Consider the following 12115-nt stretch of genomic DNA (forward strand, 5'->3'; position numbering starts at 1 on the left):
TTGTGCTTGTAAGGTCTCCATTGTAATCACTCCTTGGTAATAAAAAAAGTCCAGAATTCCCCACTGGATTTATTCATGACTATTATATATATAGGAACCCTATTTCTGTCATGGAGTCAAATATACAGAAACAGATCCTTTGGTACATTTCACCCTTGCTGACCAGATATCCTAAGTAAGTCTAGTCCCATTGCCAATAGCTGGCCCATATCCCTCTAAACCTTTCCTATTCATGTACCCATCCAGATGCCTTTTAAATGTTGTTGTTGTTCCAGCTTCCACCACTTCCTCTAGCAGCTCATTCCATACATGTACCATCCTCTGAATGAAAATGTGTTCCTTAGATCCCTTTTAAATCTTTCCCCTCTCACCCTAAGCCTATGCCCTCTAGTTTTGGATTGCCCTACCCTGGGAAATAAAACCTTGTCTCTTCACCATATCCATGCCCGTCATGATTTTATAAACCTCTATAAAGTCATCCCTCAGTCTCCAAAACTCTTGGGAAATCAGCCTCAGTCAATTCAACCTCTCCCTATAGCTCAAACCCTCCAACCCTGGCAACACCCTCGGTAATCTTTTCTGAACCTTTTCAAGTGCAACAACATCTTTTCTACATCAAGGCGGCCGGAACTAAATGCTTTATTTCCAAAAGTATCCTGACTAATGTCCGTTACAGCTGCAACATGACATCCCAACTGCTGTACTCAATGAATAGTTATGTCCCAATTTCAATACATTTATTTTGTTATTAAACATAAATTTAATTAAATAAATTAATGTCTCCATTCCTAATGTAATATTAAGGCAAAAAAACTCTCCAAGAAAACATAACATTTGACTTTGAAGGGGTCTGGTCTCAGAACTTTAACTCCATTTCTCTCTCCACATATGTTGTCAGACTTGCTGAGTTTCTTCACCACTTTCAGTTATGATTTATTTCAGATTTCCAGCATTTGCATTTCTTGTATTTATTCACTTATAGGATGTGGGTGTTGCTCTTGGGGCTAGTATTTCTTGCCCATTCGTAGTTGCCCTTGAGAAGGTGGTGATGAAATGCCTTCTGGAAGCATTGCGTATCATGTGCACAATGCCCTTCGGGACAGAGAGCCAAGATTTTCATCCAGCAACAGTGAACGAACAGCAATATATTTCCAAGTTAGGATGTGAGTGGCTTGGATTGGAACTTGCAAAAAGTCGTGTTCCCATATATTTGCTACCCTTGTCCTTCTTGATGGAAGTGGTTGTGGGTTTGGAAGGTGCTGTCTGAGAATTTTTGATGAATTTCTGCAGTGCATCTTGTCAATTGTACACACTGCTGCTGAGCATCTGTGGTGGAGGGAGTGGATGCTTTTGGACATGGTCCCAATCAAGTGGGGTGTTGTATCCTGAATGATGTCAAGCTTCTTGAATATTGTTGGAACTGCACCCATTTACACAAGTGAGAGTATTCCATCACACTCCTGACTTGCACCTTTTAAATGGTGGGCTGGCCTTTGGGAGTTAGGAGGTGAGTTAATTGCAGTATTCCCAGCCTCTGACCTGCTCTTGTCACCACTGTATTTATACTGAGAATGCAATTGAGTTTATGATCAATAGTAACCCAAGGGTATTAATAATGGGGGATTCAGTGATTATAATGCCAATGAATGTGAAAGGGTAATGTTTGGGTTGTCTTTTATGGTTTTCTCGGCATTGACTTTTAACATCTGAGGTATTCTGCACTTAGCAATTGTTTAGTCATAGCAACCTAGCATAAATTGCTAAATTGTTGGTAAGTTTTAGCTCCAGGCCAGGAATATTGTCCCACAGTTAAGTAATTTCAAACAAGAAACATAATTTTAAAGAAAACTTTGCTTCTGCAGTAAAACTTGTAGCATACAATATAGATGGTAGACATTGAGAAACGTGGTTGAAGGTTAAAGGCTGTGGTGCAAAACATCAATACTTTTGTTGGAGGAGACAAGATGAAAACAATTGTTATTTGGGTGATTCCAGTCTTCTTTTCTTTTAGAGCCCATCTATTGTATGACTTAACGCATTCTGAGAAAGTTTAGGAGGTCTGCAAATTTCAGTTCTTGGAAAATTGAGTTGGTATCTGTGGCAGTCCTAAATAAACATGATGTGAATGGAGATTATTAAAGATGGCGCATTTACAGTTGAGAGGAAAGAATACAGACATACTAGCAACCTTTCACAACTTCATGACATCTCAAAGTGTTTTCCAACCATCTAAGCTTTTGAAATGCAAGCATTCAAGTCAATTTGCTCACACCAAGCAGCAATGATGACCGAATAATGATATTTCCACATTGGTCCCAATACTATTGGGAGAATTCCACCATTTAGTTGAGTGGCTTGCTTAACAGCTCAGTCAACAATGCAGCAGGCCCTCAGTACTGGGTGTCAGCCCAAATGCTATTTCACCAGTCTTGTGGAGTGGGTCTTGAACCCACAATCCTCGAACTCATAGGTGAGTGTAATACTGAGCTAGAGAGAAAAAAAATCTATGGAAGCAACGATGATTGTTTTAAATGATGAGAGACAAAAGCAGAGGGCTGGAACTTGGAAAACAAAAAGTGGTTATAGATAAGGACTCCGTTTGAAATGACAATATTTTCCAGTTATCTCAAAATAAAAAAAGACAGTGTAAATTTTCTGGAGAAGTGACAATCTTCAGAGTACTTTAGTCAGAGTTTTAATGACACTGGTGTTTTATATTTCAGTGAATAAAACTATTAGTTCAAAAAGCACAAGCTGCAACAAAAAGTGCTTCAAGCACAATATAACCATTTTGATCAGAGGGTCACTTTATGAGGAGTTGAAAGTGATTGCACATCACACAGTTTCTCTTATCCCGTTGTTAAACACTGCCCATCACACATTTATACCACAAATAATTTTCGAACGAGATATAATTTAAATGATCTAACAGCGCTGTTACATGAATAAGATGGCATTCCTTGCAGACTGCAGATTAAGTGCAAAACAGAATGGAGTACAAATGATTCAGCACAGAGCACCCTGTAAAAATGTCATCCCCTGACTGTTGCCTTGCCATTCTCTATATAAGGTTGGGGTTTGGTAGGTCATTCAGCTGGCAGTCATGTGATTTACTCGGCACAGAGCATGCCTGAAGCTAACAGTGCTGCTCAGAGTGCTGCTAAATACAAAAGCTGGCAGTACACGGAGCTTCAGATTTATCCTTGTCTGTTTTCTCGGTTTTTCTCTGCTTCTTCTGCATCTCTCCTGTCACGGCGCCACAGTCAGGATCTTGGAAAGGGAAAATAACATCTCTGGCCACAGTAAGTAGCTATTGTTACTTCCCCATGTCAGTGGGGGCTCCTTTAATCAAACAAAAAGAAAATGACAACAGCTAGACACTGTTGTTGAACAGAATTAAACCAATCTACCAGACTGTTTGGAGTAAAAAGCTCCCCCACCCATCTCTTCCCTTTGATAGGATCCAAATATCTGCCAATACTGACAGTCTATTTCTTAAAAATAATTGATTTTTCTTTAAGGCATTGAGTTGAGGGATATTGCTCATAGTGTTTTAATTCATCCAAACCTCTCCTTGTTAGCCAACCAATTGTTCCGAAGGGCTGACAGACGGCACAGATCTCTCCCCTCTCAATACTTGCATTCCCTTCTCATTCTGTGACTGGGAAGCTGCTGGGCCTGTGGTCTGCTGTCAAGTCGGAGGAAAAGGATTTAAGGGGAAATAAAAGTGTTGGGAGAACCTGGCCTTGTACTTAGTTTTAAATTGTTACTAAAACGGCACAGGTGCAAAGTCATATTTTTCTTCAATTCAATAATAGAATGGGGAAGGCATAAAAAGGGGCAAGTTGTGTTTTTTATGTGCTGGGTCTTGCCATGTCTCAATTTTATTAGCTGAGCTTGATCCGTTGTTGTCACATCATCTCAAGACTTGTAATACCCTCTGCAATTATTTTCATTTGATTTTGGCTGTTGGGTTTTCAGGCCCAGGTTTTAATTCATTGTTGAGGCTGTGTTTTACTCCATTGTGTGGGTTTTAAAGAGTTTTCATTGCACTTCTTTATTATTTCCAATTTTTTAAAAATAAACCTGAAGCAAAAGAATAATGAGAATTTTCCCAGGCCATATGAATTTGGGGTCTGCGGTAAAACAGCATAATTTCGCTGGATTGTTGTGTTTTTTTGTGCAGTCAGAACGGTTCCCCCGTCAATGCCTACATTCCAGGGCCACCATCAATTATCATAGGACCATCCAACATGTGGTACCTGTTTTCAGGGCTGGCGAAACATTGTGTGAATTCTAAACACTTACTTCATGCTAACCAGTTTAAGCTCAACGTGCCTGAATGTTCACTAAGATTGTTTGTCCTTATAGTCCATGTCCCAATGATAGATAAAGCTCAAATCGTAAGTTTGTGTTGCAGGTGTGCTAAAAAGGTAATAGGAATGAGAATAGTTAACTCCAGCTCTAGCTTGATGAGGGAAGTTGGGACAACATTGAGTATGTATTGATGAGAAGCCATGCATGCAGGGGCCATTTGCCAGGAAGACAATGTGTACAGCCCATTGACCTATAATTCTCCACAGGTATGCAACAGTAGGTCAGCTGAGGACAGAAACCAATGCCTGAATGAAGTTTCCAACTGGTTCTGTGTTAGCCTCCAGTCATTTGGACTGGCAGGAAAGCACGTCACTGGCACTAGCTTTTCCTGCTACATGGTGCTCTCAGACAGAAGCGGTTCCTCTCTGTTGAGGAGCTGACAGAAGTTCCCTGCACTTTTTAATTATCTGTGTTAACACCAAGCCTGATCTTGTCTTAAACACTCATCTGTTGAATTGTTTCTTTGGGTGTGGTGTCTTTTACCAATTAACAAATTTATAACGAGTCCAGTTGGTCTTTTTATTTAATTATTGGTGTGCTTTCTGCTCTTGCATAACTGAAGTATCAAAGGGTAGGGGGAGAAAATGGGAACAAGGGACTGAGTTGGATAATCAGCTGTGATCATATTGAATGATAGAGCAGGCTCGAAAGGCCTACTTCTCCCATTTTCTGTGATGCTATGCTTTCTGTTAGGGATGGGATTGGATGGAAATTGATAGATTCCTTGGCATTAAAGATATTGATGAAAAGCATGGGAAAATAGTGTTGGAATGGAAGATCAGCTAAGATGTAGTTGAATGATGGAGCAAGATCAATGGGCTGAATGGCCTACTCCTACTGCTATGTTTGAATGCTTAGAACTCTGCTAAAGACTGGGGAGGACAATTGGTTGACTTTTCTGTCAGAATTCAGCCACACATTTCAACATTTTTGCCAAGAATCACAAGCAGAAGTGTTGCAAATTGCTAATTTATGTATTAAATTATACTTTACAGAAGTCTCCAGGCCCTGGCCACTTAATGACACTTGGGTGATGTAGTTGTGTACACATAGAGACTTGTTGGCCTTGTGTTAGTTTGAATCCATGTTTTCATTTATCTGCATGCACCCCTGACTGCTACTGGTAATAGGCCACTGCCTTGTCACTTCACATTCATCACGACTAAGGCAAGTTTGTGGTAAGTTGTAATGGTAGGCATTACAAAAGAGAAAGTGCTAGAAAAGCTAAAAGGTCTAAAAATTGATAACTCTCCTGGCCCCGATGGGCTACACCCTAGAGTTCTGAGGGAGGTGACTGAGGAAATAGAGGAGGCTTTGGTTGTGATCTTTCAAAAGTCACTGGAGTCTGGGAAAGTCCCAGGTGATTGGAAAATTGCTGTTGTAACCCCCTTGCTTAAGAAAGGATCAAGGCAAAAGATGGAAAATTATAGGCTGATTAGCCTCACCTTGGTAGTTGGTAAAATTCTAGAATCCATTGTCAAGGATGAGGTTTCTAAATTCCTGGAAGTGCAGTGTCAGATTAGAACAAGTCAGCATGGATTTAGTAAGGGGAGGTCGTGCCTGACAAACCTGTTAGAATTCTTTGAAGAGGTAACGAGTAGGTTAGACCAGGGAAACCCAGTGAATGTTATCTATCTAGACTTCCAAAAGGCCTTTGATAAAGTGCCTCACGGGAGCCTGTTGAGCAAGGTGAGGGCCCATGGTGTTCAAGGTAAGCTATTGGCTTGGATTGAGGATTGGCTGTCTGACAGAAGGCAGAGAGTTGGGATAAAAGGCTCTTTTTCGGGATGGCAACCGGTGATGAGTGGTATCCCTCAGGGTTCAGTGTTGGGGCCGCAGCTGTTCACCTTGTATATTAATGATCTGAATGAAGGGACCAGGGGCATTTTGGAGAAGTTTGCTGATGATACGAAAATAGGTGGACAGGCAGGTAGTACTGAGGGGGTGGGGAAGCTGCAGAAAGATTTAGACAGTTTAGGAGAGTGGTCCAGGAAATTGCTGATGAAATTCAATGTGAGCAAATGCGAGGTTTTGTACTTTGGAAATAAGAATACAGGGATGGACTGTTTTCCTAACGGTGAGAAAATTCGTAAAGCAGAAGCACAAAGGGATCTGGGAGTGTTGGTCGAGAATTCTCTAAAAGTTAACTTGTAGGCAGAGTCTGTGATTAAGAAAGCGAATGTAATTTTGTTGTTTATCTCAAGAAGATTGGAATATAAAAGCAGTGATGTGCTTCTGAGATTTTATAAAGCTCTAGTTAGGCCCCATTTAGAATACTGTGTCCAATTTTGGGCCCCACACCTCAGGAAGGACATACTGGCCCTGGGGTGTGTCCAGTGGAGATTCACACGGATGATCCCTGAAGTGGTAGGTTTAACATACGATGAGCGGCTAAGGATCCTGGGATTGTATTCATTAGAGTTTAGAAGGTTGAGGGGAGATCTAATAGAAACTTACAAGATAATGTATGGCTTACAAAGGGCGGACACTGGGAAGTTGCTTCCGTTAGGCTGGGAGACTAGGATCCGTGGGCACAGCCTTAGAATTAGAGGAGGTAAATTTAAAACTGAAATGAGACGACATTTCTTCAGCCAGAGAGTGGTGGGCTTGTGGAATTCAAAGCCAAGGAGTGCAGTGGAGGCCAGGACATTAGATGCCTTCAAGGAAGAGATCGATAAATTCTTGATCTCACCAGGAATCAAGGGCTACAGGGAGAGTGCGGGGAAGAGGAGTTGAAATGCCCATCAGCCATGATTAAATGGCCGAATGGCCTTACTTCCACTCCTATGTCTAATGGTCTTATGGTCTTATGTTACAACAGATCAGCCAGGGCAAATGTGATTCCAGGTCTAGAGGAGTCTCGTTGCTTCCAATGAACTCTGCATTCATGATTTCCTTTTAAACATAAACACTGGAAGATTTTTTTTTTCCTTTCCTGATTAAACTCAGACTGGTTTGGCAATTAGGAAAACTGCCAATCCATTTCCTGCATGACCACAGAACAGCAGATTGCAAGGTACAGCAACCGTTGAATTTCTTCCATTCCATTGCATTTGGAATGCACCTTACTGGAAACTAAGAGTTTCTTAGTCAGTCCATCGTGCAGAAGGCAATGGCAAACTGTGTCAACATTTTGCCCATAGGTATGGACCCATTTAATGGATGAGAGGAGAAAAGACGGACTGTCGTTACTGAACAGTTCAAAGTTTAGTTTACATAAAGTGCAATACAGATTTATGTCTCTTAATGCAGCAAATGACATTTGAGTTGCTTATGATTGCAGATTATAGTTATTGTATCAATTTCACATCAAAGATTCTGCCGACTCTGGGAAGTGGGGAGTTACTTGCTGGTAACTTCTTTGTGTGAACTGCCAATGAGCTGGACTATTGAGTACTTCCATAAAACTGAAGTAGTAGCACTAGTGTAAAAGAATCCAGAACAAGAGGGCATGGATTTGGAACTCGTATGGCGTGTCTGACGGGAGAAAAAACATTTTCACATGGCAAGCAGTTTGGGTTTGGAATGCACTCCCTGGAAGTGACTGTTGTCATTGATTGACTGCAGGGGTAAATCATATTGAGTGACCATTTCCCACGCCATTACAGGCTCCTAGCTGCGTTTCACTGTCATGGCAGGGTTCAGAAGAAAAGCCACATTTATAACTTTTACTTAATGTATATTTATGTTGTAAAATTAATAAAACTGCATGTCATGACAGGAGTTCTTGTGACACTGTTCCAGGCATCCTAAACCTGGGCCTGAAACTCTAGGTTCGAATCCTATGTCAGGATTTGTTGGCCATAACACATCCACATCAGTTGATTGTCAGCCCGTAATTCTTCCCAATTTGATGAGAGCACCAGAGTTTCTTAGTCAGTCCATCGTGCAGAAGGCAATGGCAAACTGTGTCAACATTTTGCCCATAAGTATGGACCCATTTAATGGATGAGAGGAGAAAAGACGGACTGTCGTTACAGAACAGTTCAAAGTTTAGTTTACATAAAGTGCAATACAGATTTATGTCTCTTAATGCAGCAAATGACATTTGAGTTGCTTATGATTGCAGATTATAGTTATTGTATCAATTTCACATCAAAGATTCTGCCGACTCTGGGAAGCGGGTCCAGGTGGGATTCTAATCAAAGGGTCAGTGTGGACTTAATGGGTTGATTGGCCTGTTTCTGTACTATAGGGATTCTATGATTCTACTAAATAAAAATGTTGGGGTGACACTGTGGCTCAGTAACTAACACTGATGCCTCACAGCACCAGGACCCGGATTCAATTCCACCCTCAGGTGACTGCCTGTGTGGAGTTTGCATGTTCTCCCCATGCCTGTGACTGTTTCTTCCCACAGCCCAAAGATGTGCAGGTTTGGATTGGCCATGCTAAATTACGCATAGTGCATAGACTTTATGGATTAGCCGTGATATATGTGGGTTACAGAGATAGGGTAGAGGGTGGGTATGGCTGGGAAACTCTATGAAGAGTTGGGGTGCACTTGTTTGGCTGAATAGTCTGTTTCCACACTGTACGGTTTCTATGATTTCTGACTGGCTAGTCTTCAATCATAGTCCAGTAACTTATTCAGTGTACACAAGATCTGAGATAGTAGGGAAACTTTTTGTTTTAACCCAGGGGTGATGAGGTTAGAGACAGGACAATACGGTACATGTGCAATTCCTTTTTGTACTCACTCGCCAAACCTAGTGTGTACAATATGTCATTTGCAGATCCTTCATCCTTCTCCCTTATTTGATGCATTCTTGGTAACATTTATTTATAAATGTTTGCTTGCAAATATCTTTTAAACCCAGAATTTCCTTGTACTGTAAATAATTAATTGATCTGCAAATTGCATGTTTTAGGAGTAAGCAGTGGTAATGTCACTGGTCTAGTAATGCAGAGCCCGAGGCTAATGTTCTGGGTACATTGGTTTGAATCTCACCATGGCAGATGTTGAAATGTAAATTCCATAAACATCTGTAATATAGAGTTAGCTTAACAGTGCCCTGGTAACTGCTATCAAAGTAAAAGCCTGCCTGGTTCACTAATTACCTTTGCTGAAGGAAATATGCTATCCTTACTTAGTTTTGCCTACATGTGACTCCAGATCCACAGCAATGTGTTTGACTCTTAGCTTTCCAACTTGGCAACTAGGTGCATGCAATAGATGCTGGCCGAGGCAGTGATACCAAACCTCATGAGCAAATAATAAAGATGATGTTCCCGATCTTTCTGCCTTCCATTTTAAGTTGTGCAAGTTCTTGTGGGTTCCCAAGAAGTCTTCCAAGACACACACTTCATTCTTAGAAGCTTTGAAATACAATTGATGGGGTTGATGTGGAGAGTCAGGCACTCCCATGAAACATAATTTCCTTGCATTATTTTGTGATGATACCAATCAGTGCTTGCACAACTTTGACTCCCAAGTTAACTTTGTGCTCAGCTATTTTTAAATAGTTTAGTTCGAATCTCAGATCGTCCAAACATGTGAGGCTTTAGTTGTTTGTTCTCCAATTTGTAAGTGTGAAAATGTCGCTGCCCACCATTTGTGTTGACTGTACCACACTTTTTATCATTCTCTAACCACTTAGAATTAGCGCTTGAGAATGCCATGAGATTGCCCTTCATGATAATCCAAATGCCTGCTTTTCAGCTTTCTTACTGGTCAGGATATGTCTGGTGTCCAATAACCATACCCAGCATTATTGGAACCTGAACCCATTTCACTTCACATCTTTCACCTGCACCTGAGATGGGGCATGATCCCTTTCCGTCCTTGAGGATTGTCCTTTGCCTGAGGTGAGCACCACTTTTGTACAGCTACATGCTGACTGCGATTGAGCACTTTCCTGCAGATACTTCACTAACAGGAGGTGCGAGTTGCTGGCTGGGCCAGCATTTATTGCAAGTCCCTCGTTGCCCTTGGGAAGGTAGTGGTGAGCTGTCTTAGAGTCCTTACAATATGGGAGCAGGCCATTCAGCCTGTCAAGTCACACTGACCCTCTAGAGAGCGTGCCACCTAGACCCACTCCCTACCCTATCGCCTGCAGCCCTGCAGTTCCACATAACCTGCACACTGGGTAGCAATTTAGCATGGCCAATCCACCTAACCTGCACATCTTTGGATTGTGGGAGGAAAGCAGAACACCCGGAGGAAACCCATGCAGACATGGGGAGAATGTGCAAACTCTGCACAGGTAGTCACCTGAGGGTGGAATTGAAGCCAGGTCCTTAGTGCTGTGAGGCAGCAGTGCTAACCACTGAGCCACTGTGCTGTTTTTGCCAACCACTGTGGTCCATGTGCTGTAGGTGGGAAACTCAGTTATTTTTATGCTCTCCTTCAAAGGGTGTGGATATTGAAACCTGTTGATGCCTGAAGGCTTGTGTGAGATTTTACATTAAAGCTGTTTGCTATGTCTAGAAATTCAAACAACATTGGAATAGAGGGAGCAACTGTTTGTCCTCTAGAGAGGGCCTATCTCTGTTAATTCAAGAGATGTGTTCCATCATTTATTGCCCATTCCTAATTTCCCAGACGGCAGTTAAGAGTCCCATTTCTGTGGGTCTGGAGTCACATATAGGCCAGATTGGAGAATGATGACCATTTTCTTCCCTAAACAAAATTAGTGAATCAGACATTTTTTTAACACATATTTGATAATGGTTTCACAGTCATCATTAGGCTCAAATTTCAGGTTTTTGTTGAAGTCAAATTCTGCCATCTGCCTCAGCAGGATTTGAACCCAGGTCCCTAGATCATTCCCTGCGTCTCTGGGTTAATAGTCTGACAATAATACCACGCAGTCATCAAGAATACTGAACAGGCAGCAATTTAATGTGACACTGTATACAACCTAGAAAATTATGCAATGTCACATAATCTTGCTTCCCCACATCTCCCCACCTCACCATCTCCCTTTATGGCAAGTTAAAGCCACAGTAAGATGTCTCTTAAATAAAGTTAATGTGTTCCTTACTTTGACAATCTCTGTGAATATTCCTTAGCAACACAATCAGATCAAGAATATTATACGTCACACACGTTGTCATCATGTTTTGGAGTTCCAGAAATTAAGTTCAAGTTCCTTGTAAGCATGGGGAAAAGGATTCAAAGTAATGGTGCAAAAGACCAAGATAGGAAGGCTAAATGTAAAAGGAAACATTTAATTTCTATCATGATCGGGCACTACAGGTTATAATGGTTTCAAAGCCCATTCATTTAAATAACACAAGTGGAATGTGGAAATTAAAGTTTACAGAAAAGCAATTGAGAATATTTATAATACAGAGCCTGACAAAAAAGAAATAATTTTATGGCAAAGACAACATTACGAAATGCTTAATTTAAATGATAGATTTAGTGGGGAGATTTATGAAGGCCATAGGTACAGAATTTCATTCGGAAAATTGGGGATAATGCTGTGCATTGTGTTGTAAGTTGTAAAAGTCATTTATTATACTTGTGAAGTAGCGGGTAATCTCCTAGGCTGGAGAAACACTATTTTGGTCACAAAAAAAGACAGAGAAACTCCCAGGAAACAATACAGAGATACTGTATTGCTATTTAACCCTTGAAGCTCTGAAATAAATAGAGAGGGGAGGGGTGGTGATAGAATGTAGATAGTGGAGAGGATAGGTGGGAGAGAAGATGGACAGGTCAAGGACACGGGGATGAATTTAGTAAAGGTGAGTGTAAGCATGTACTGGTGGGGATTCTGAATTGTGAAGC

General features: G+C 41.2%; 1 protein-coding gene across 8 annotated transcripts in view; it reads left to right on the forward strand.

Moving 5' to 3' along the window:
* Window positions 1-3118: 3118 nt before the first annotated feature.
* LOC125446846 (protein mono-ADP-ribosyltransferase PARP6) overlaps window positions 3119-12115 on the forward strand; it is a 130066-nt gene continuing 121069 nt past the window's right edge. For all 8 annotated transcript variants that reach the window (XR_009442989.1, XM_048520749.1, XM_048520750.1 and 5 more), the window contains exon 1: window positions 3119-3302. The gene's annotated coding sequence lies outside the window, so the exon portion shown is untranslated. The remainder of the gene's footprint in view (window positions 3303-12115) is intronic.

This window comes from Stegostoma tigrinum, chromosome 36 (genome assembly GCF_030684315.1).
Source record: "Stegostoma tigrinum isolate sSteTig4 chromosome 36, sSteTig4.hap1, whole genome shotgun sequence".
In the NCBI taxonomy this organism is placed as follows: Eukaryota; Metazoa; Chordata; class Chondrichthyes; order Orectolobiformes; family Stegostomatidae; genus Stegostoma; species Stegostoma tigrinum.